The sequence below is a fragment of the Macaca nemestrina genome, chromosome 15 (genome assembly GCF_043159975.1).
Source record: "Macaca nemestrina isolate mMacNem1 chromosome 15, mMacNem.hap1, whole genome shotgun sequence".
NCBI classification, from domain to species: Eukaryota; Metazoa; Chordata; class Mammalia; order Primates; family Cercopithecidae; genus Macaca; species Macaca nemestrina.
In genome coordinates, this window is record NC_092139.1 from 80,572,452 (window position 1) to 80,595,535 (window position 23,084).

Sequence of the window (23,084 nt, forward strand, 5' to 3'; positions counted from 1 at the left end):
AGCCAGAGTAAATATCCTCTGATAACAAAGAGAAAGAAGCTTTCTGAGAAACTTCTTGGCGTTCTGTGAAATCATCTCACAGAGTTACAGCTTTCCCCTCAAGAAGCCTTTCACTAATACAGTTCTTGTGGAATTGGCATAGTGATATTTGGAAGCCCATAGTGGGCTATGGTGAAAAAGGAAATATCCTCAGATGAAATCTGGAAAGAAGCTTTCTGAGAAACTGCTTAGTGTTCGGTTAATTCATCTCACAAAATTACATCTGTATTTCGTGGATCTCTTTGCTAGCCTTATTTCTGTGGAATCTGAGAACAGATATTTCGGATCCCACTGAAGAATATAAGGCCAAAGGAAATATCCTCCGATAACAAAGAGAAAGAAGCTTTCTGAGAAACTTCTTTGCGTTCTGTGAAATCACCTCACAGAGTTACAGCTTTCCCCTCAAGAAGCCTTTCGCTAAGACGGTTCTTGTGGAATTGGCGAAGTGATATTTGGAAGCCCATAGAGGGCTATGGTGAAAAAGGAAATATCCTCAGATGAAATCTGGAAAGAAGCTTTCTGAGAAACTGCTTAGTGTTCTGTTCATTCATCTCACAGAGTTACATCTGTATTTCGTGGATCTCTTTGCTAGCCTTATTTCTGTGGAATCTGAGAACAGATATTTCGGATCCCATTGAAGCCTATAGGGCCAAAGGAAATATCCTCTGATAACAAAGAGAAAGAAGCTTTCTGAGAAACTTCTTTGCATTCTGTGAAATCATCTCACAGAGTTACAGATTTCCCCTCAAGGAGCCTTTCGCTACTACACTTCTTGTGTTATTGAAAAAGTGATATTTGGAAACCCTTAGAGGGCTATGGTGAAAAAGGTAATATCCTCAGATGAAATCTGGAAAGAAGCTTTCTGAGAAACTGCTTAGTGTTCTGTTAATTCATCTAACAGAGTTACATCTGTATTTCGTGGATCTCTTTGCTAGCCTTATTTCTGTGGAATCTGAGAACAGATATTTCGGATCCCTTTGAAGACTATAGGGCCAAAGGAAATATCCTTCGATAACAAAGAGAAAGAAGCTTTCTGAGAAACTTCTTTGTGTTCTGTGAAATCATCTCACAGAGTTACAGCTTTCCCCTCAAGAAGCCTTTCACTAAGACAGTTCTTGTGGAATTGGCAAAGTGATATTTCGAAGCCCATAGAGGGCTAGGGTGAAAAAGGAAATATCCTCAGATGAAATCTGGAAAGAAGCTTTCTGAGAAACTGCTTGGTGTTCTGTTAATTCATATCACAGAGTTATATCTGTATTTCGTGGATCTCTTTGCTAGCCTTATTTCTGTGGAATCTGAGAACAGATAATTCGGATCCCTTTGAAGAGTATAGGGCCAAAGGAAATATCCTCTGATAACAAAGAGAAAGAAGCTTTCTCAGAAACTTCTTTGTGTTCTGTGAAAACATCTCACAGAGTTACAGCTTTCCCCGCAAGAAGCCTTTCGCTAAGACAGTTCTTGTGGAATTGGCAAAGTGATATTTGGAAGCCGATAGAGGGCTATGGTGAAAAAGGAAATATCCTCAGATGAAATCTGGAAAGAAGTTTTCTGAGAAACTGCTTAGTGTTCGGTTAATTCATCTCACAAAATTACATCTGTATTTCGTGGATCTCTTTGCTAGCCTTATTTCTGTGAAATCTCAGAGCAGATATTTCGGATCCCTTTGAAGATTATAGGGTCAAAGGAAATATCCTCCGATAACAAAGAGAAAGAAGCTTTCTGAGAAATTTCTTTGTGTTCTGTGAAATCATCTCACAGTGTTACAATTTTCCCCTAAAGAAGTCTTTCGCTAAGACAGTTCTTGTGGAATTGGCAAAGTGATATTTGGAAGCCCAGAGAGTTCTATGGTGAAAAAGGAAATATCCTCAGATAAAATCTGGAAAGAAGCTTTCTGAGAAACTGCTTAGTTTTCGGTTAATTCATCTCACAGAGTTACATCTGTATTTCATGGATCTCTTTGCTAGCCATCTTTCTGTGGAATCTGAGAACAGATATTTCGGATCCCTTTGAAGACTATAGGGCCAAAGGAAATATCCTCCGATAACAAAGAGAAAGAAGCTTTCTGAGAAACTTCTTTGCATTCTGTGAAATCATCTCACAGCGTTACAGCTTTCCCCTCAAGAAGCCTTTCGCTAAGACAGTTCTTGTGGAATTGGCAAAGTGATATTTGGAAGCCCATAGAGGGCTATGGTGAAAAAGGAAATATGCTCAGATGAAATCTGGAAAGAAGATTTCTGAAAAACAGCTTGGTGTTCTGTTAATTCATCTCACAGAGTTACATCTGTATTTCTTGGATCTCTTTGCTAGCCTTATTTCTGTGGAATCTGAGAACAGATATTTCGGATCCCTTTGTAGACAATAGCGCCAAAGATAATATCCTCCGATAACAAAGAGAAAGAAGCATTCTGAGAAACTTCTTTGCGTTCTGTGAAATCACCTCACAGAGTTACAGCTTTCCCCTCAAGAAGCCTTTCGCTAAGACAGTTCTTGTGGAATTGGCAAAGTGATATTTGGAAGCCCATAGAGGGCTATGGTGAAAAAGGAAATATCCTCAGATGAAATCTGGAAAGAAGCTTTCTGAGAAACTGGTTAGTGTTCTGTTAATTCATCTCACAGAGTTACATCTGTATTTCGTGGATCTCTTTGCTAGCCTTTTTTATGTGGAATCTGAGAACAGATATTTCGGATCCCTTTGAAGACTATAGAGCCAAAGGAAATATCCTCTGATAACAAAGAGAAAGAAGCTTTCTGAGAAACTTCTTTGTGTTCTGTGAAATCATCTCACAGAGTTACAGCTTTCCCCTCAAGAAGCCTTTCGCTAAGACCGTTCTTGTGGAATTGGCAAAGTGATATTTGGAAGCCCATAGAGGTCTATGTTGAAAAAGGAAATATCCTCAATGAAATCTGGAAAGAATCTTTCTGAGAAACTGCTTAGTGTTCTGTTAATTCATGTCAAAGAGTTAAATCTGTATTTCGTGGATCTCTTTGTAGCCTTATTTCTGTGGAATCTGAAAACAGATATTTCGGATCCCCTTTAAGACTATAAGGCCAGGGGAAATAACTTACGATAACAAAGAGAAAGAAGCTTTCTGAGAAACTTTTTGGCGTTCTGGGAAATCATCTCACAGAGTTACAGCTTTCCCCTCCAGAAGCCTTTCGCTACGACAGTTCTTGTGTTATTGACAAAGTGATATTTGGAAGCCCTTAGATTGCTATGGTGAAAAAGGAAATATCCTCAGATGAAATCTGGAAAGAAGCTTTCTGAGAAACTGCTTAGTGTTCTTTAATTCATCTCACAGAGTTACATCTGTATTTCGTGGATCTCTTTGCTAGCCTTATTTCTGTGGAATCTGAGAACAGATATTTCGGATCCCATTGAAGACTATAGTGCCAAAGGTAATATACTTCGATAACAAAGAGAAAGAAGCTTTCTCAGAAACTTCTTTGTGTTCTGTGAAATCATCTCACAGAGTTACAGCTTTCCCCTCAAGAAGCCTTTCGCTACGACAGTTCTTGTGTTATTTACAAAGTGATATTTGGAAGCCCTTTGATTGCTATGGTGAAAAAGGAAATATCCTCAGATGAAATCTGGAAAGAAGCTTTCTGAGAAACTGCTTAGTGTTCTTTAATTCATCTCACAGAGTTACATCTGTGTTTCGTGGATCTCTTTGCTAGCCTTATTTCTGTGGAATCTGAGAACAGATATTTCGGATCCCATTGAAGACTATAGTGCCAAAGGTAATATCCTTCCATAAAAAAGAGAAAGAAACTTTCTGAGAAACTTCTTTGTGTTCTGTGAAATCATCTCACAGAGTTACAGCTTTCCCCTCAAGAAGACTTTCGATAAGACAGTTCTTGTGGAATTGGCAAAGTGATATATGGAAGCCCATAGAGGGCTAGGGTGAAAAAGGAAATATCCTCAGATGAAATCTGGAAAGAAGCTTTCTGAGAAACTGCTTAGTGTTCTGTTAATTCATGTCACAGAGTTACATCTGTATTTCGGGGATCTCTTTGCTAGCCTTATTTCTGTGGAATCAGAGAACAGATATTTCGGATCCCTTTGAAGACTATAGTGCCAAAGGAAATATTCTCCGATGACAAAGAGATAGAAGCTTTCTGAGAAACTACTTTGTGTTCTGTGAAATCATCTCACAGAGTTACAGCATTCCCCTCAAAAAGTCTTTCGCTAAGACAGTTCTTGTGGAATTGGCAAAGTGATATTTGGAAGCCCATAGAGGGCTATGGTGAAAAAGAAAATATCCTCAGATGAAATCTGGAAAGAAGCTTTCTGAGAAACTGCTTGGTGTTCTGTTTATTCATCTCACAGAGTTACATCTGTATTTCGTGGATTTCTTTGCTAGCCTTATTTCTGTGAAATCTGAGAACAGATATTTCGGATCCCTTAGAAGACTATAGAGCCAAAGGAAATATCCTCTGATTACAAAGAGAAAGAAGCTTTCTGTGAAACTTCTTTGTGTTCTGTGAAATCATCTCAGAGAGTTACAGCTTTCCCCTCGAGAAGGCTTTCGCTAAGACAGTTCTTGTGGAATTGGCAAAGTGATATTTGGAAGCCCATAGAGAGCTATGTTGAAAAAGGAACTATCCTCAGATGAAATCTGGAAAGAATCTTTCTGAGAAACTGCTTAGTGTTCTGTTAATTCATGTCACAGAGTTACATCTGTATTTCGTGGATCTCTTTGCTAGCCTTATTTCTGTGGAATCTGAGAACAGATATTTCGGATCCCTTTGAAGACTATAAGGCCAAAGGAAATATCCTCCAATAAAAAAGAGAGAGAAGCTTACTGAGAAACTTCTTGGCGTTCTGTGAAATCATCTCACAGAGTTACAGCTTTCCCCGCAAGAAGCCTTTCGATAAGAGAGTTCTTGTGGAATTGGCAAAGTGATATTTGGAAGCCGAGAGAGTTGTATGGTGAAAAAGGAAATATCCTCAGATGAAATCTGGAAAGAAGCTTTCTGAGAAACTGCTTAGTGTTCTGTTAATTCATCTCACAGAGTTACATCTGTATTTCGTGGATCTCTTTGCTAGCCTTATTTCTGTGGAATCTGAGAACAGATATTTCGGATCCCATAGAAGCCTATAGGGCCAAAGGAAATATCCTCTGATAACAAAGAGAAAGAAGCTTTCTGAGAAACTTCTTTGCATTCTGTGAAATCATCTCACAGAGTTACAAATTTCCCCTCAAGGAGCCTTTCGCTACTACAGTTCTTGTGTTATTGAAAAAGTGATATTTGGAAGCCCTTAGAGGGCTATGGTGAAAAAGGAAATATCCTCAGATGAAATCTGGAAAGAAGCTTTCTGAGAAACTGCTTAGTGTTCTGTTAATTCATCTCACAGAGTTACATCTGTATTTCGTGGATCTCTTTGCTAGCCTTATTTCTGTGGAATCTGAGAACAGATATTTCGGATCCCATTGAAGACTATAGGGCCAAAGGAAATATACTTCGATAACAAAGAGAAAGAAGCTTTCTGAGAAACTTCTTTGTGTTCTGTGAAATCATCTCACAGAGTTACAGCTTTCCCCTCAAGAAGCCTTTCGCTAAGACAGTTCTTGTGGAATTGGCAAAGTGATATTTGGAAGCCCATAGAGGGCTAGGGTTAAAAAGGAAATATCCTCAGATGAAATCTGGAAAGAAGCTTTCTGAGAAACTGCTTGGTGTTCTGTTAATTCATATCACAGAGTTATATCTGTATTTCGTGGATCTCTTTGCTAGCCTTATTTCTGTGGAATCTGAGAACACATATTTCGGATCCCTTTGAAGATTAAAGGGCCAAAGGAAATATCCTCTGATAACAAAGAGAAAGAAGCTTTCTCAGAAACCTCTTTGTGTTCTGTGAAAACATCTCACAGAGTTACAGCTTCCTCCTCAAGAATCCTTTCGCTAAGACAGTTCTTGTGGAATTGGCAAAATGATATTTGGAAGCCCATAGAGGGCTATGGTGAAAAAGGAAATATCCTCAGATGAAATCTGGAAAGAAGCTTTCTGAGAAACTGCTTGGAGTTCTGTTAATTCATCTCACAGAGTTACATCTGTATTTCGTGGATCTCTTTGCTAGCCTTATTTCTGTGGAATTTGAGAACAAATATTTCGGATCACTTTGAAGACTATAGAGCCAAAGGAAATATCCTCTGATAACAAAGAGAAAGAAGCTTTCTGAGAAACTTCTTTGTGTTCTGTGAAATCATCTCACAGAGTTACATCTTTCCCTTCAAGAAGGCTTTCGCTAAGACAGTTCTTGTGGAATTGGCAAAGTGATATTTGGAAGCCCATAGAGGGCTATGTTGAAAAAGGAAATATCCTCAGATGAAATCTGGAAAGAATCTTTCTGAGAAACTGCTTAGTGTTCTGTTAATTCATGTCACAGAGTTACATCTGTATTTCGTGGATCTCTTTCCTAGCCTTATTTCTGTGGTATCTAAGAACAGATTATTCGGATCCCTTTGAAGACTATAAGGCCAAAGGAAATATCCTCCGATAACAAAGAGAAAGAAGCTTTCTGAGAAACTTCTTGTCGTTCTGTGAAATCATCTCACAGAGTTACAGCTTTCCCCTCAAGAAGCCTTTCACTAAGACAGTTCTTGTGGAATTGGAAAAGTGATATTTGGAAGCCCATAGTGGGCTATGGTGAAAAAGGAAATATCCTCAGATGAAATCTGGAAAGAAGCTTTCTGAGAAACTGCTCAGTGTTCGGTTAATTCATCTCACAAAATTACATCTGAATTTCGTGGATCTCTTTGCTAGCCTTATTTCTGTGGAATCTGAGAACAGATATTTCGGATCCCATTGAAGACTATAGGGCCAAAGGAAATATCCTTCGATAACAAAGAGAAAGAAGCTTTCTGAGAAACTTCTTTGTGTTCTGTGAAATCATCTCACAGAGTTACAGCTTTCCCCTCAAGAAGCCTTTCGCTAAGACAGTTCTTGTGGAATTGGCAAAGTGATATTTCGAAGCCCATAGAGGGCTAGGGTGAAAAAGGAAATATCCTCAGATGAAATCTGGAAAGAAGATTTCTGAGAAACTGCTTGGTGTTCTGTTAATTCATATCACAGAGTTATATCTGTATTTCGTGGATCTCTTTGCTAGCCTTATTTCTGTGGAATCTGAGAACAGATATTTCGGATCCCTTTGAAGAGTATAGGGCCAAAGCAAATATCCTCTGATAACAAAGAGAAAGAAGCTTTCTCAGAAACTTCTTTGTGTTCTGTGAAAACATCTCACAGAGTTACAGCTTTCCCCTCAAGTAGCCTTTCGCTATGACAGTTCTTGTGGAATTGGCAAAGTGATATTTGGAAGCCCATAGAGGGTTATGGTGAAAAAGGAAATATCCTCAGCTGAAATCTGGAAAGAAGCTTTCTGAGAAACTGATTGGAGTTCTGTTAATTCATCTCACAGAGTTACATCTGTATTTCGTGGATCTCTTTGCTAGCCTTATTTCTGTGGAATCTGAGAACAGATATTTCGGATCCCTTTGAAGACTATAGAGCCAAAGGAAATATCCTCTGATAAAAAAGAGAAAGAAGCTTACTGAGAAACTTCTTTGTGTTCTGTGAAATCATCTCACAGAGTTACAGCTTTCCCCTCAAGAAGCCTTTCGATAAGACAGTTCTTGTGTAATTGGCAAAGTGATATTTGGAAGCCCATAGAGTGCTATGTTGAAAAAGGCAATATCCTCAGATGAAATCTGGGAAGAAGCTTTGTGAGAAACTGCTTAGTGTTCTGTTAATTCATGTCACAGAGTTACATCTGTATTTCGTGGATTTCTTTGCTAGCCTTATTTCTGTGGAATCTGAGAACAGATATTTCGGATCCCTTTGAAGATTATAGAGCCAGAGTAAATATCCTCTGATAACAAAGAGAAAGAAGCTTTCTGAGAAACTTCTTTGTGTTCTGTGAAATCATCTCACAGAGTTACATCTTTCCCTTCAAGAAGGCTTTCGCTAAGACAGTTCTTGTGGAATTGGCAAAGTGATATTTGGAAGCCCATAGAGGGCTATGTTGAAAAAGGAAATATCCTCAGATGAAATCTGGAAAGAATCTTTCTGAGAAACTGCTTAGTGTTCTGTTAATTCATGTCACAGAGTTACATCTGTATTTCGTGGATCTCTTTGCTAGCCTTATTTCTGTGGTATCTGAGAACAGATATTTCGGATCCCTTTGAAGACTATAAGGCCAAAGGAAATATCCTCCGATAACAAAGAGAAAGAAGCTTTCTGAGAAACTTCTTGGCGTTCTGTGAAATCATCTCACAGAGTTACAGCTTTCCCCTCAAGAAGCCTTTCACTAAGACAGTTCTTGTGGACTTGGCATAGTGATATTTGGAAGCCCATAGAGGGCTATGGTGAAAAAGGAAATATCCTCAGATGAAATCTGGAAAGAAGCTTTCTGAGAAACTGCTTAGTGTTCGGTTAATTCATCTCACAAAATTACATCTGTATTTCGTGGATCTCTTTGCTAGCCTTATTTCTGTGAAATCTCAGAGCAGATATTTCGGATCCCTTTGAAGATTATAGGGTCAAAGGAAATATCCTCCGATAACAAAGAGAAAGAAGCTTTCTGAGAAATTTCTTTGTGTTCTGTGAAATCATCTCACAGAGTTACAATTTTCCCCTAAAGAAGTCTTTCGCTAAGACAGTTCTTGTGGAATTGGCAAAGTGATATTTGGAAGCCCAGAGAGTTCTATGGTGAAAAAGGAAATATCCTCAGATAAAATCTGGAAAGAAGCTTTCTGAGAAACTGCTTTGTTTTCGGTTAATTCATCTCACAGAGTTATATCTGTATTTCATGGATATCTTTGCTAGCCATCTTTCTGTGGAATCTGAGAACAGATATTTCGGATCCCTTTGAAGACTATAGGGCCAAAGGAAATATCCTCTGATAACAAAGAGAAAGAAGCTTTCTGAGAAACTTCTTTGCATTCTGTGAAATCATCTCACAGAGTTACAGCTTTCCCCTCAAGAAGCCTTTCGCTAAGACAGTTCTTGTGGAATTGGCAAAGTAATATTTGGAAGCCCATAGAGGGCTATGTTGAAAAAGGAAATATGCTCAGATGAAATCTGGAAAGAAGATTTCTGAAAAACAGCTTGGTGTTCTGTTAATTCATCTCACAGAGTTACATCTGTATTTCTTGAATCTCTTTGCTAGCCTTATTTCTGTGGAATCTGAGAACAGATATTTCGGATCCCTTTGAAGACAATAGCGCCAAAGATAATATCCTCTGATAACAAAGAGAAAGAATCATTCTGAGAAACTTCTTTGCGTTCTGTGAAATCATCTCACAGAGTTACAGCTTTCCCCTCAAGAAGGCTTTCGCTAAGACAGTTCTTGTGGAATTGGCAAAGTGATATTTGGAAGCCCATAGAGGGCTATGGTGAAAAAGGAAATATCCTCAGATGAAATCTGGAAAGAAGCTTTCTGAGAAACTGCTTAGTGTTCTGTTAATTCATCTCACAGAGTTACATCTGTATTTCGTGGATCTCTTTGTAGCCTTATTTCTGTGGAATCTGAAAACAGATATTTCGGATCCCTTTTAAGACTATAAGGCCAGGGGAAATAACTTTCGATAACAAAGAGAAAGAAGCTTTCTGAGAAACTTCTTGGCGTTCTGGGAAATCATCTCACAGAGTTACAGCTTTCCCCTCAAGAAGCCTTTCGCTACGACAGTTCTTGTGTTATTTACAAAGTGATATTTGGAAGCCCTTAGATTGCTATGGTGAAAAAGGAAATATCCTCAGATGAAATCTGGAAAGAAGCTTTCTGAGAAACTGCTGAGTGTTCTTTAATTCATCTCACAGAGTTACATCTGTATTTCGTGGATCTCTTTGCTAGCCTTATTTCTGTGGAATCTGAGAACAGATATTTCGGATCCCATTGAAGACTATAGTGCCAAAGGTAATATACTTCGAAAACAACGAGAAAGAAGCTTTATCAGAAACTTCTTTGTGTTCTGTGAAATCATCTCACAGAGTTACAGCTTTCCCCTCAAGAAGCCTTTCGCTACGACAGTTCTTGTGTTATTTACAAAGTGATATTTGGAAGCCCTTTGATTGCTATGGTGAAAAAGGAAATATCCTCAGATGAAATCTGGAAAGAAGCTTTCTGAGAAACTGCTTAGTGTTCTTTAATTCATCTCACAGAGTTACATCTGTGTTTCGTGGATCTCTTTGCTAGCCTTATTTCTGTGGAATCTGAGAACAGATATTTCGGATCCCATTGAAGACTATAGTGCCAAAGGTAATATCCTTCGATAAAAAAGAGAAAGAAACTTTCTGAGAAACTTCTTTGTGTTCTATGAAATCATCTCACAGAGTTACAGCTTTCCCCTCAAGAAGACTTTCGCTAAGACAGTTCTTGTGGAATTGGCAAAGTGATATATGGAAGCCCAAAGAGGGCTAGGGTGAAAAAGGAAATATCCTCAGATGAAATCTGGAAAGAAGCTTTCTGAGAAACTGCTTAGTGTTCTGTTAATTCATGTCACAGAGTTACATCTGTATTTCGTGGATCTCTTTGCTAGCCTTATTTCTGTGGAATCTGAGAACAGATATTTCGGATCCCTTTGAAGACTATAGTGCCAAAGGAAATATTCTCCGATGACAAAGAGAAAGAAGCCTTCTGAGAAACTACTTTGTGTTCTGTGAAATCATCTCACAGAGTTACAGCATTCCCCTCAAAAAGTCTTTCGCTAAGACAGTTCTTGTGGAATTGGCAAAGTGATATTTGGAAGCCCATAGAGGGCTATGGTGAAAAAGGAAATATCCTCAGATGAAATCTGGAAAGAAGCTTTCTGAGAAACTGCTTAGTGTTTTGTTAATTCTTGTCACAGAGTTACATCTGTATTTCGTGGATCTCTTTGCTAGCCTTATTTCTGTGGAATCTGAAAACAGATATTTCGGATCCCTTTGAAGACTATAAGGCCAAAGGAAATATCCTCCAATAAAAAAGAGAGAGAAGCTTACTGAGAAACTTCTTGGCGTTCTGTGAAATCATCTCACAGAGTTACAGCTTTCCCCTCAAGAAGCCTTTCGATAAGACAGTTCTTGTGGAATTGGCAAAGTGATATTTGGAAGCCCATAGAGGGCTATGGTGAAAAAGGAAATATCCTCAGATGAAATCTGGAAAGAAGCTTTCTGAGAAACTGCTTAGTGTTCTGTTAATTCATCTCACAGAGTTACATCTGTATTTCGTGGATCTCTTTGCTAGCCTTATTTCTGTGGAATCTGAGAACAGATATTTCGGATCCCATTGAAGCCTATAGGGCCTAAGGAAATATCCTCTGATAACCAAGAGAAAGAAGCTTTCTGAGAAACTTCTTTGCATTCTGTGAAATCATCTCACAGAGTTACAAATTTCCCCTCAAGGAGCCTTTCGCTACTACAGTTCTTGTGTTATTGAAAAAGTGATATTTGGAAGCCCTTAGAGGGCTATGGTGAAAAAGGAAATATCCTCAGATGAAATCTGGAAAGAAGCTTTCTGAGAAACTGCTTAGTGTTCTGTTAATTCATCTCACAGAGTTACATCTGTATTTCGGGGATCTCTTTGCTAGCCTTATTTCTGTGGAATCTGAGAACAGATATTTCGGATCCCTTTAAAGACTATAGGGCCAAAGGAAATATACTTCGATAACAAAGAGAAAGAAGCTTTCTGAGAAACTTCTTTGTGTTCTGTGAAATCATCTCACAGAGTTACAGCTTTCCCCTAAAGAAGCCTTTCGCTAAGACAGTTCTTGTGGAATTGGCAAAGTGATATTTCGAAGCCCATAGAGGGCTAGGGTGAAAAAGGAAATATACTCAGATGAAATCTGGAAAGAAGCTTTCTGAGAAACTGCTTGGTGTTCTGTTAATTCATATCACAGAGTTATATCTGTATTTCGTGGATCTCTTTGCTAGCCTTATTTCTGTGGAATCTGAGAACAGATATTTCGGATCCCTTTGAAGATTAAAGGGCCAAAGGAAATATCCTCTGATAACAAAGAGAAAGAAGCTTTCTCAGAAACTTCTTTGTGTTCTGTGAAAACATCTCACAGAGTTACAGCTTTCTCCTCAAGAAGCCTTTCGCTAAGACAGTTCTTGTGGAATTGGCAAAGTGATATTTGGAAGCCCATAGAGGGCTATGGTGAAAAAGGAAATATCCTCAGATGAAATCTGGAAAGAAGCTTTCTGAGAAACTGCTTAGTGTTCTGTTAATTCATGTCACAGAGTTACATCTGTATTTCGTGGATCTCTTTGCTAGCCTTATTTCTGTGGAATCTGAGAACAGATATTTCGGATCCCTTTGAAGACTATAGTGCCAAAGGAAATATTCTCCGATGACAAAGAGAAAGAAGCTTTCTGAGAAACTACTTTGTGTTCTGTGAAATCATCTCACAGAGTTACAGCATTCCCCTCAAAAAGTCTTTCGCTAAGACAGTTCTTGTGGAATTGGCAAAGTGATATTTGGAAGCCGAGAGAGTTCTATGGTGAAAAAGGAAATATCCTCAGATGAAATCTGGAAAGAATCTTTCTGAGAAACTGCTTAGTGTTCTGTTAATTCATCTCACAGAGTTACATCTGTATTTCGTGGATCTCTTTGCTAGCCTTATTTCTGTGGAATCTGAGAACAGATATTTCGGATCCCATTGAAGCCTATAGGGCCAAAGGAAATATCCTCTGATAACAAAGAGAAAGAAGCTTTCTGAGAAACTTCTTTGCATTCTGTGAAATCATCTCACAGAGTTACAAATTTCCCCTCAAGGAGCCTTTCGCTACTACAGTTCTTGTGTTATTGAAAAAGTGATATTTGGAAGCCCTTAGAGGGCTATGGTGAAAAAGGAAATATCCTCAGATGAAATCTGGAAAGAAGCTTTCTGAGAAACTGCTTAGTGTTCTGTTAATTCATGTCACAGAGTTACATCTGTATTTCGTGGATCTCTTTGCTAGCCTTATTTCTGTGGAATCTGAGAACAGATATTTCGGATCCCTTTGAAGACTATAAGGCCAAAGGAAATATCCTCCAATAAAAAAGAGAGAGAAGCTTACTGAGAAACTTCTTTGCATTCTGTGAAATCATCTCACAGAGTTACAGCTTTCCCCTCAAGAAGCCTTTCGCTAAGACAGTTCTTGTGGAATTGGCAAAGTAATATTTGGAAGCCCATAGAGGGCTATGGTGAAAAAGGAAATATGCTCAGATGAAATCTGGAAAGAAGATTTCTGAAAAACAGCTTGGTGTTCTGTTAATTCATCTCACAGAGTTACATCTGTATTTCTTGAATCTCTTTGCTAGCCTTATTTCTGTGGAATCTGAGAACAGATATTTCGGATCCCTTTGAAGACAATAGCGCCAAAGATAATATCCTCCGATAACAAAGAGAAAGAAGCATTCTGAGAAACTTCTTTGCGTTCTGTGAAATCATCTCACAGAGTTACAGCTTTCCCCTCAAGAAGCCTTTCGCTAAGACAGTTCTTGTGGAATTGGCAAAGTGATATTTGGAAGCCCATAGAGGGCTATGGTGAAAAAGGAAATATCCTCAGATGAAATCTGGAAAGAAGCTTTCTGAGAAACTGCTTAGTGTTCTGTTAATTCATCTCACAGAGTTACATCTGTATTTCGTGGATCTCTTTGTAGCCTTATTTCTGTGGAATCTGAAAACAGATATTTCGGATCCCTTTTAAGACTATAAGGCCAGGGGAAATAACTTTCGATAACAAAGAGAAAGAAGCTTTCTGAGAAACTTCTTGGCGTTCTGTGAAATCATCTCACAGAGTTACAGCTTTCCCCTCAAGAAGCCTTTCGCTACGACCGTTCTTGTGTTATTTACAAAGTGATATTTGGAAGCCCTTAGATTGCTACGGTGAAAAAGGAAATATCCTCAGATGAAATCTGGAAAGAAGCTTTCTGAGAAACTGCTTAGTGTTCTTTAATTCATCTCACAGAGTTACATCTGTATTTCGTGGATCTCTTTGCTAGCCTTATTTCTGTGGAATCTGAGAACAGATATTTCGGATCCCATTGAAGACTATAGTGCCAAAGGTAATATACTTCGATAACAACGAGAAAGAAGCTTTCTCAGAAACTTCTTTGTGTTCTGTGAAATCATCTCACAGAGTTACAGCTTTCCCCTCCAGAAGGCTTTCGCTAAGACAGTTCTTGTGGAATTGGCAAAGTGATATTTGGAAGCCCATAGAGAGCTATGTTGAAAAAGGAACTATCCTCAGATGAAATCTGGAAAGAATCTTTCTGAGAAACTGCTTAGTGTTTTGTTAATTCTTGTCACAGAGTTACATCTGTATTTCGTGGATCTCTTTGCTAGCCTTATTTCTGTGGAATCTGAAAACAGATATTTCGGATCCCTTTGAAGACTATAAGGCCAAAGGAAATATCCTCCAATAAAAAAGAGAGAGAAGCTTACTGAGAAACTTCTTGGCGTTCTGTGAAATCATCTCACAGAGTTACAGCTTTCCCCTCAAGAAGCCTTTCGATAAGACAGTTCTTGTGGAATTGGCAAAGTGATATTTGGAAGCCCATAGAGGGCTACGGTGAAAAAGGAAATATCCTCAGATGAAATGTGGAAAGAAGCTTTCTGAGAAACTGCTTAGTGTTCTGTTAATTCATCTCACAGAGTTACATCTGTATTTCGTGGATCTCTTTGCTAGCCTTATTTCTGTGGAATCTGAGAACAGATATTTCGGATCCCTTTGAAGACTATAGTGCCAAAGGAAATATTCTCCGATGACAAAGAGAAAGAAGCTTTCTGAGAAACTACTTTGTGTTCTGTGAAATCATCTCACAGAGTTACAGCATTCCCCTCAAAAAGTCTTTCGCTAAGACAGTTCTTGTGGAATTGGCAAAGTGATATTTGGAAGCCCATAGAGGGCTATGGTGAAAAAGGAAATATCCTCAGATGAAATCTGGAAAGAAGCTTTCTGAGAAACTGCTTGGTGTTCTGTTAATTCATCTCACAGAGTTACATCTGTATTTCGTGGATTTCTTTGCTAGCCTTATTTCTGTGAAATCTGAGAACAGATATTTCGGATCCCTTAGAAGACTATAGAGCCAAAGGAAATATCCTCTGATTACAAAGAGAAAGAAGCTTTCTGAGAAACTTCTTTTTGTTCTGTGAAGTCATCTCAGAGAGTTACAGCTTTCCCCTCGAGAAGGCTTTCGCTAAGACAGTTATTGTGGAATTGGCAAAGTGATATTTGGAAGCCCATAGAGAGCTATGTTGAAAAAGGAACTATCCTCAGATGAAATCTGGAAAGAATCTTTCTGAGAAACTGCTTAGTGTTTTGTTAATTCATGTCACAGAGTTACATCTGTATTTCGTGGATCTCTTTGCTAGCCTTATTTCTGTGGAATCTGAGAACAGATATTTCGGATCCCTTTGAAGACTATAAGGCCAAAGGAAATATCCTCCAATAAAAAAGAGAGAGAAGCTTACTGAGAAACTTCTTGGCGTTCTGTGAAATCATCTCACAGAGTTACAGCTTTCCCCTCAAGAAGCCTTTCGATAAGACAGTTCTTGTGGAATTGGCAAAGTGATATTTGGAAGCCGAGAGAGTTCTATGGTGAAAAAGGAAATATCCTCAGATGAAATCTGGAAAGAAGCTTTCTGAGAAACTGCTTAGTGTTCTGTTAATTCATCTCACAGAGTTACATCTGTATTTCGTGGATCTCTTTGCTAGCCTTATTTCTGTGGAATCTGAGAACAGATATTTCGGATCCCTTTGAAGACTATAGTGCCAAAGGAAATATTCTCCGATGACAAAGAGAAAGAAGCTTTCTGAGAAACTACTTTGTGTTCTGTGAAATCATCTCACAGAGTTACAGCATTCCCCTCAAAAAGTCTTTCGCTAAGACAGTTCTTGTGGAATTGGCAAAGTGATATTTGGAAGCCCATAGAGGGCTATGGTGAAAAAGGAAATATCCTCAGATGAAATCTGGAAAGAAGCTTTCTGAGAAACTGCTTGGTGTTCTGTTAATTCATCTCACAGAGTTACATCTGTATTTCGTGGATTTCTTTGCTAGCCTTATTTCTGTGAAATCTGAGAACAGATATTTCGGATCCCTTAGAAGACTATAGAGCCAAAGGAAATATCCTCTGATTACAAAGAGAAAGAAGCTTTCTGAGAAACTTCTTTTTGTTCTGTGAAGTCATCTCAGAGAGTTACAGCTTTCCCCTCGAGAAGGCTTTCGCTAAGACAGTTATTGTGGAATTGGCAAAGTGATATTTGGAAGCCCATAGAGAGCTATGTTGAAAAAGGAACTATCCTCAGATGAAATCTGGAAAGAATCTTTCTGAGAAACTGCTTAGTGTTTTGTTAATTCATGTCACAGAGTTACATCTGTATTTCGTGGATCTCTTTGCTAGCCTTATTTCTGTGGAATCTGAGAACAGATATTTCGGATCCCTTTGAAGACTATAAGGCCAAAGGAAATATCCTCCAATAAAAAAGAGAGAGAAGCTTACTGAGAAACTTCTTGGCGTTCTGTGAAATCATCTCACAGAGTTACAGCTTTCCCCTCAAGAAGCCTTTCGATAAGACAGTTCTTGTGGAATTGGCAAAGTGATATTTGGAAGCCGAGAGAGTTCTATGGTGAAAAAGGAAATATCCTCAGATGAAATCTGGAAAGAAGCTTTCTGAGAAACTGCTTAGTGTTCTGTTAATTCATCTCACAGAGTTACATCTGTATTTCGTGGATCTCTTTGCTAGCCTTATTTCTGTGGAATCTGAGAACAGATATTTTGGAGCCCATTGAAGCCTATAGGGCCAAAGGAAATATCCTCTGATAACAAAGAGAAAGAAGCTTTCTGAGAAACTTCTTTGCATTCTGTGAAATCATCTCACAGAGTTACAAATTTCCCCTCAAGGAGCCTTTCGCTACTACAGTTCTTGTGTTATTGAAAAAGTGATATTTGGAAGCCCTTAGAGGGCTATGGTGAAAAAGGAAATATCCTCAGATGAAATCTGGAAAGAAGCTTTCTGAGAAACTGCTTAGTGTTCTGTTAATTCATCTCACAGAGTTACATCTGTATTTCGGGGATCTCTTTGCTAGCCTTATTTCTGTGGAATCTGAGAACAGATATTTCGGATCCCATTGAAGACTATAGGGCCAAAGGAAATATACTTCGATAACAAAGAGAAAGAAGCTTTCTGAGAAACTTCTTTGTGTTCTGTGAAATCATCTCACAGAGTTACAGCTTTCCCCTCAAGAAGCCTTTCGCTAAGACAGTTCTTGTGGAATTGGCAAAGTGATATTTCGAAGCCCATAGAGGGCTAGGGTGAAAAAGGAATTATCCTCAGATGAAATCTGGAAAGAAGCTTTCTGAGAAACTGCTTGGTGTTCTGTTAATTCAAATCACAGAGTTATATCTGTATTTCGTGGATCTCTTTGCTAGCCTTATTTCTGTGGAATCTGAGAACAGATATTTCGGATCCCTTTGAAGATTAAAGGGCCAAAGGAAATATCCTCTGATAACAAAGAGAAAGAAGCTTTCTCAGAAACTTCTTTGTGTTCTGTGAAAACATCTCACAGAGTTACAGCTTTCTCCTCAAGAAGCCTTTCGCTAAGACAGTTCTTGTGGAATTGGCAAAGTGATATTTGGAAGCCCATAGAGGGCTATGGTGAAAAAGGAAATATCCTCAGCTGAAATCTGGAAAGAAGCTTTCTGAGAAACTGCTTGGAGTTCTGTTAATTCATCGCACAGAGTTACATCTGTATTTCGTGGATCTCTTTGCTAGCCTTATTTCTGTGGAATCTGAGAACAGATATTTCGGATCCCTTTGAAGACTACAGAGCCAAAGGAAATATCCTCTGATAAAAAAGAGAAAGAAGCTTACTGAGAAACTTCTTTGTGTTCTGTGAAATCATCTCACAGAGTTACATCTTTCCCTTCAAGAAGGCTTTCGCTAAGACAGTTCTTGTGGAATTGGCAAAGTGATATTTGGAAGCCCATAGAGGGCTATGTTGAAAAAGGAAATATCCTCAGATGAAATCTGGAAAGAATCTTTCTGAGAAACTGCTTAGTGTTCTGTTAATTCATGTCACAGAGTTACATCTGTATTTCGTGGATCTCTTTGCTAGCCTTATTTCTGTGGTATCTGAGAACAGATATTTCGGATCCCTTTGAAGACTATAAGGCCAAAGGAAATATCCTCCGATAACAAAGAGAAAGAAGCTTTCTGAGAAACTTCTTGGCGTTCTGTGAAATCATCTCACAGAGTTACAGCTTTCCCCTCAAGAAGCCTTTCACTAAGACAGTTCTTGTGGACTTGGCATAGTGATATTTGGAAGCCCATAGAGGGCTATGGTGAAAAAGGAAATATCCTCAGATGAAATCTGGAAAGAAGCTTTCTGAGAAACTGCTTAGTGTTCGGTTAATTCATCTCACAAAATTACATCTGTATTTCGTGGATCTCTTTGCTAGCCTTATTTCTGTGAAATCTCAGAGCAGATATTTCGGATCCCTTTGAAGATTATAGGGTAAAAGGAAATATCCTCCGATAACAAAGAGAAAGAAGCTTTCTGAGAAATTTCTTTGTGTTCTGTGAAATCATCTCACAGAGTTACAATTTTCCCCTAAAGAAGTCTTTCGCTAAGACAGTTCTTGTGGAATTGGCAAAGTGATATTTGGAAGCCTAGAGAGTTCTCTGGTGAAAAAGGAAATATCCTCAGATAAAATCTGGAAAGAAGCTTTCTGAGAAACTGCTTAGTGTTCTGTTAATTCATGTCACAGAGTTACATCTGTATTTCGTGGATCTCTTTGCTAGCCTTATTTCTGTGGAATCTGAGAACAGATATTTCGGATCCCTTTGAAGACTAAAGGGCCAAAGGAAATATCCTCCAATAAAAAAGAGAGAGAAGCTTACTGAGAAACTTCTTTGCATTCTGTGAAATCATCTCACAGAGTTACAGCTTTCCCCTCAAGAAGCCTTTCGCTAAGACAGTTCTTGTGGAATTGGCAAAGTAATATTTGGAAGCCCATAGAGGGCTATGGTGAAAAAGGAAATATGCTCAGATGAAATCTGGAAAGAAGATTTCTGAAAAACAGCTTGGTGTTCTGTTAATTCATCTCACAGAGTTACATCTGTATTTCTTGAATCTCTTTGCTAGCCTTATTTCTGTGGAATCTGAGAACAGATATTTCGGATCCCTTTGAAGACAATAGCGCAAAAGATAATATCCTCCGATAACAAAGAGAAAGAAGCATTCTGAGAAACTTCTTTGCGTTCTGTGAAATCATCTCACAGAGTTACAGCTTTCCCCTCAAGAAGCCTTTCGCTAAGACAGTTCTTGTGGAATTGGCAAAGTGATATTTGGAAGCCCATAGAGGGCTATGGTGAAAAAGGAAATATCCTCAGATGAAATCTGGAAAGAAGCTTTCTGAGAAACTGCTTAGTGTTCTGTTAATTCATCTCACAGAGTTACATCTGTATTTCGTGGATCTATTTGTAGCCTTATTTCTGTGGAATCTGAAAACAGATATTTCGGATCCCTTTTAAGACTATAAGGCCAGGGGAAATAACTTTCGATAACAAAGAGAAAGAAGCTTTCTGAGAAACTTCTTGGCGTTCTGGGAAATCATCTCACAGAGTTACAGCTTTCCCCTCAAGAAGCCTTTCGCTACGACAGTTCTTGTGTTATTTACAAAGTGATATTTTGAAGCCCTTAGATTGCTATGGTGAAAAAGGAAATATCCTCAGATGAAATCTGGAAAGAAGCTTTCTGAGAAACTGCTTAGTGTTCTGTTAATTCATCTCACATAGTTACATCTGTATTTCGTGGATCTCTTTCCTAGCCTTATTTCTGTGGAATCTGAGAACAGATATTTCGGATCCCATTGAAGACTATAGTGCCAAAGGTAATATACTTCGATAACAACGAGAAAGAAGCTTTCTCAGAAACTTCTTTGTGTTCTGTGAAATCATCTCACAGAGTTACAGCTTTCCCCTCAAGAAGCCTTTCGCTACGACAGTTCTTGTGTTATTTACAAAGTGATATTTGGAAGCCCTTTGATTGCTATGGTGAAAAAGGAAATATCCTCAGATGAAATCTGGAAAGAAGCTTTCTGAGAAACTGCTTAGTGTTCTTTAATTCATCTCACAGAGTTACATCTGTGTTTCGTGGATCTCTTTGCTAGCCTTATTTCTGTGGAATCTGAGAACAGATATTTCGGATCCCATTGAAGACTATAGTGCCAAAGGTAATATCCTTCGATAAAAAAGGGAAAGAAACTTTCTGAGAAACTTCTTTGTGTTCTGTGAAATCATCTCACAGAGTTACAGCTTTCCCCTCAAGAAGACTTTCGCTAAGACAGTTCTTGTGGAATTGGCAAAGTGATATATGGAAGCCCATAGAGGGCTAGGGTGAAAAAGGAAATATCCTCAGATGAAATCTGGAAAGAAGCTTTCTGAGAAACTGCTTAGTGTTCTGTTAATTCATGTCACAGAGTTACATCTGTATTTCGTGGATCTCTTTGCTAGCCTTATTTCTGTGGAATCTGAGAACAGATATTTCTGATCCCTTTGAAGACTATAGTGCCAAAGGAAATATTCTCCGATGACAAAGAGAAAGAAGCTTTCTGAGAAACTACTTTGTGTTCTGTGAAATCATCTCACAGAGTTACAGCATTCCCCTCAAAAAGTCTTTCGCTAAGACAGTTCTTGTGGAATTGGCAAAGTGATATTTGGAAGCCCATAGAGGTCTATGGTGAAAAAGGAAATATCCTCAGATGAAATCTGGAAAGAAGCTGTCTGAGAAACTGCTTGGTGTTCTGTTAATTCATCTCACAGAGTTACATCTGTATTTCGTGGATTTCTTTGCTAGCCTTATTTCTGTGAAATCTGAGAACAGATATTTCGGATCCCTTAGAAGACTATAGAGCCAAAGGAAATATCCTCTGATTACAAAGAGAAAGAAGCTTTCTGAGAAACTTCTTTGTGTTCTGTGAAGTCATCTCAGAGAGTTACAGCTTTCCCCTCGAGAAGGCTTTTGCTAAGACAGTTCTTGTGGAATTGGCAAAGTGATATTTGGAAGCCCATAGAGAGCTATGTTGAAAAAGGAACTATCCTCAGATGAAATCTGGAAAGAATCTTTCTGAGAAACTGCTTAGTGTTTTGTTAATTCATGTCACAGAGTTACATCTGTATTTCGTGGATCTCTTTGGTAGCCTTATTTCTGTGGAATCTGAGAACAGATATTTCGGATCCCTTTGAAGACTATAAGGCCAAAGGAAATATCCTCCAATAAAAAAGAGAGAGAAGCTTACTGAGAAACTTCTTGGCGTTCTGTGAAATCATCTCACAGAGTTACAGCTTTCCCCTCAAGAAGCCTTTCGATAAGACAGTTCTTGTGGAATTGGCAAAGTGATATTTGGAAGCCGAGAGAGTTCTATGGTGAAAAAGGAAATATCCTCAGATGAAATCTGGAAAGAAGCTTTCTGAGAAACTGCTTAGTGTTCTGTTAATTCATCTCACAGAGTTACATCTGTATTTCGTGGATCTCTTTGCTAGCCTTATTTCTGTGGAATCTGAGAACAGATATTTCGGATCCCATTGAAGCCTATAGGGCCAAAGGAAATATCCTCTGATAACAAAGAGAAAGAAGCTTTCTGAGAAACTTCTTTGCATTCTGTGAAATCATCTCACAGAGTTACAAATTTCCCCTCAAGGAGCCTTTCGCTACTACAGTTCTTGTGTTATTGAAAAAGTGATATTTGGAAGCCCTTAGAGGGCTATGGTGAAAAAGGAAATATCCTCAGATGAAATCTGGAAAGAAGCTTTCTGAGAAACTGCTTAGTGTCCTGTTAATTCATCTCACAGAGTTACATCTGTATTTCGGGGATCTCTTTGCTAGCCTTATTTCTGTGGAATCTGAGAACAGATATTTCGGATCCCATTGAAGACTATAGGGCCAAAGGAAATATACTTCGATAACAAAGAGAAAGAAGCTTTCTGAGAAACTTCTTTGTGTTCTGTGAAATCATCTCACAGAGTTACAGCTTTCCCCTCAAGAAGCCTTTCGCTAAGACAGTTCTTGTGGAATTGGCAAAGTGATATTTCGAAGCCCATAGATGGCTAGGGTGAAAAAGGAAATATCCTCAGATGAAATCTGGAAAGAAGCTTTCTGAGAAACTGCTTGGTGTTCTGTTAATTCATATCACAGAGTTATATCTGTATTTCGTGGATCTCTTTGCTAGCCTTATTTCTGTGGAATCTGAGAACAGATATTTCGGATCCCTTTGAAGATTAAAGGGCCAAAGGAAATATCCTCTGATAACAAAGAGAAAGAAGCTTTCTCAGAAACTTCTTTGTGTTCTGTGAAAACATCTCACAGAGTTACAGCTTTCTCCTCAAGAAGCCTTTCGCTAAGACAGTTCTTGTGGAATTGGCAAAGTGATATTTGGAAGCCCATAGAGGGCTATGATGAAAAAGGAAATATCCTCAGATGAAATCTGGAAAGAAGCTTTCTGAGAAACTGCTTGGAGTTCTGTTAATTCATCTCACAGAGTTACATCTGTATTTCGTGGATCTCTTTGCTAGCCTTATTTCTGTGGAATTTGAGAACAGATATTTCGGATCACTTTGAAGTCTATAGAGCCAAAGGAAATATCCTCTGATAACAAAGAGAAAGAAGCTTTCTGAGAAACTTCTTTGTGTTCTGTGAAATCATCTCACAGAGTTACATCTTTCCCTTCAAGAAGGCTTTCGCTAAGACAGTTCTTGTGGAATTGGCAAGGTGATATTTGGAAGCCCATAGAGGGCTATGTTGAAAAAGGGAATATCCTCAGATGAAATCTGGAAAGAATCTTTCTGAGAAACTGCTTAGTGTTCTGTTAATTCATGTCACAGAGTTACATCTGTATTTCGTGGATCTCTTTGCTAGCCTTATTTCTGTGGTATCTGAGAACAGATATTTCGGATCCCTTTGAAGACTATAAGGCCAAAGGAAATATCCTCCGATAACAAAGAGAAAGAAGCTTTCTGAGAAACTTCTTGGCGTTCTGTGAAATCATCTCACAGAGTTACAGCTTTCCCCTCAAGAAGCCTTTCAC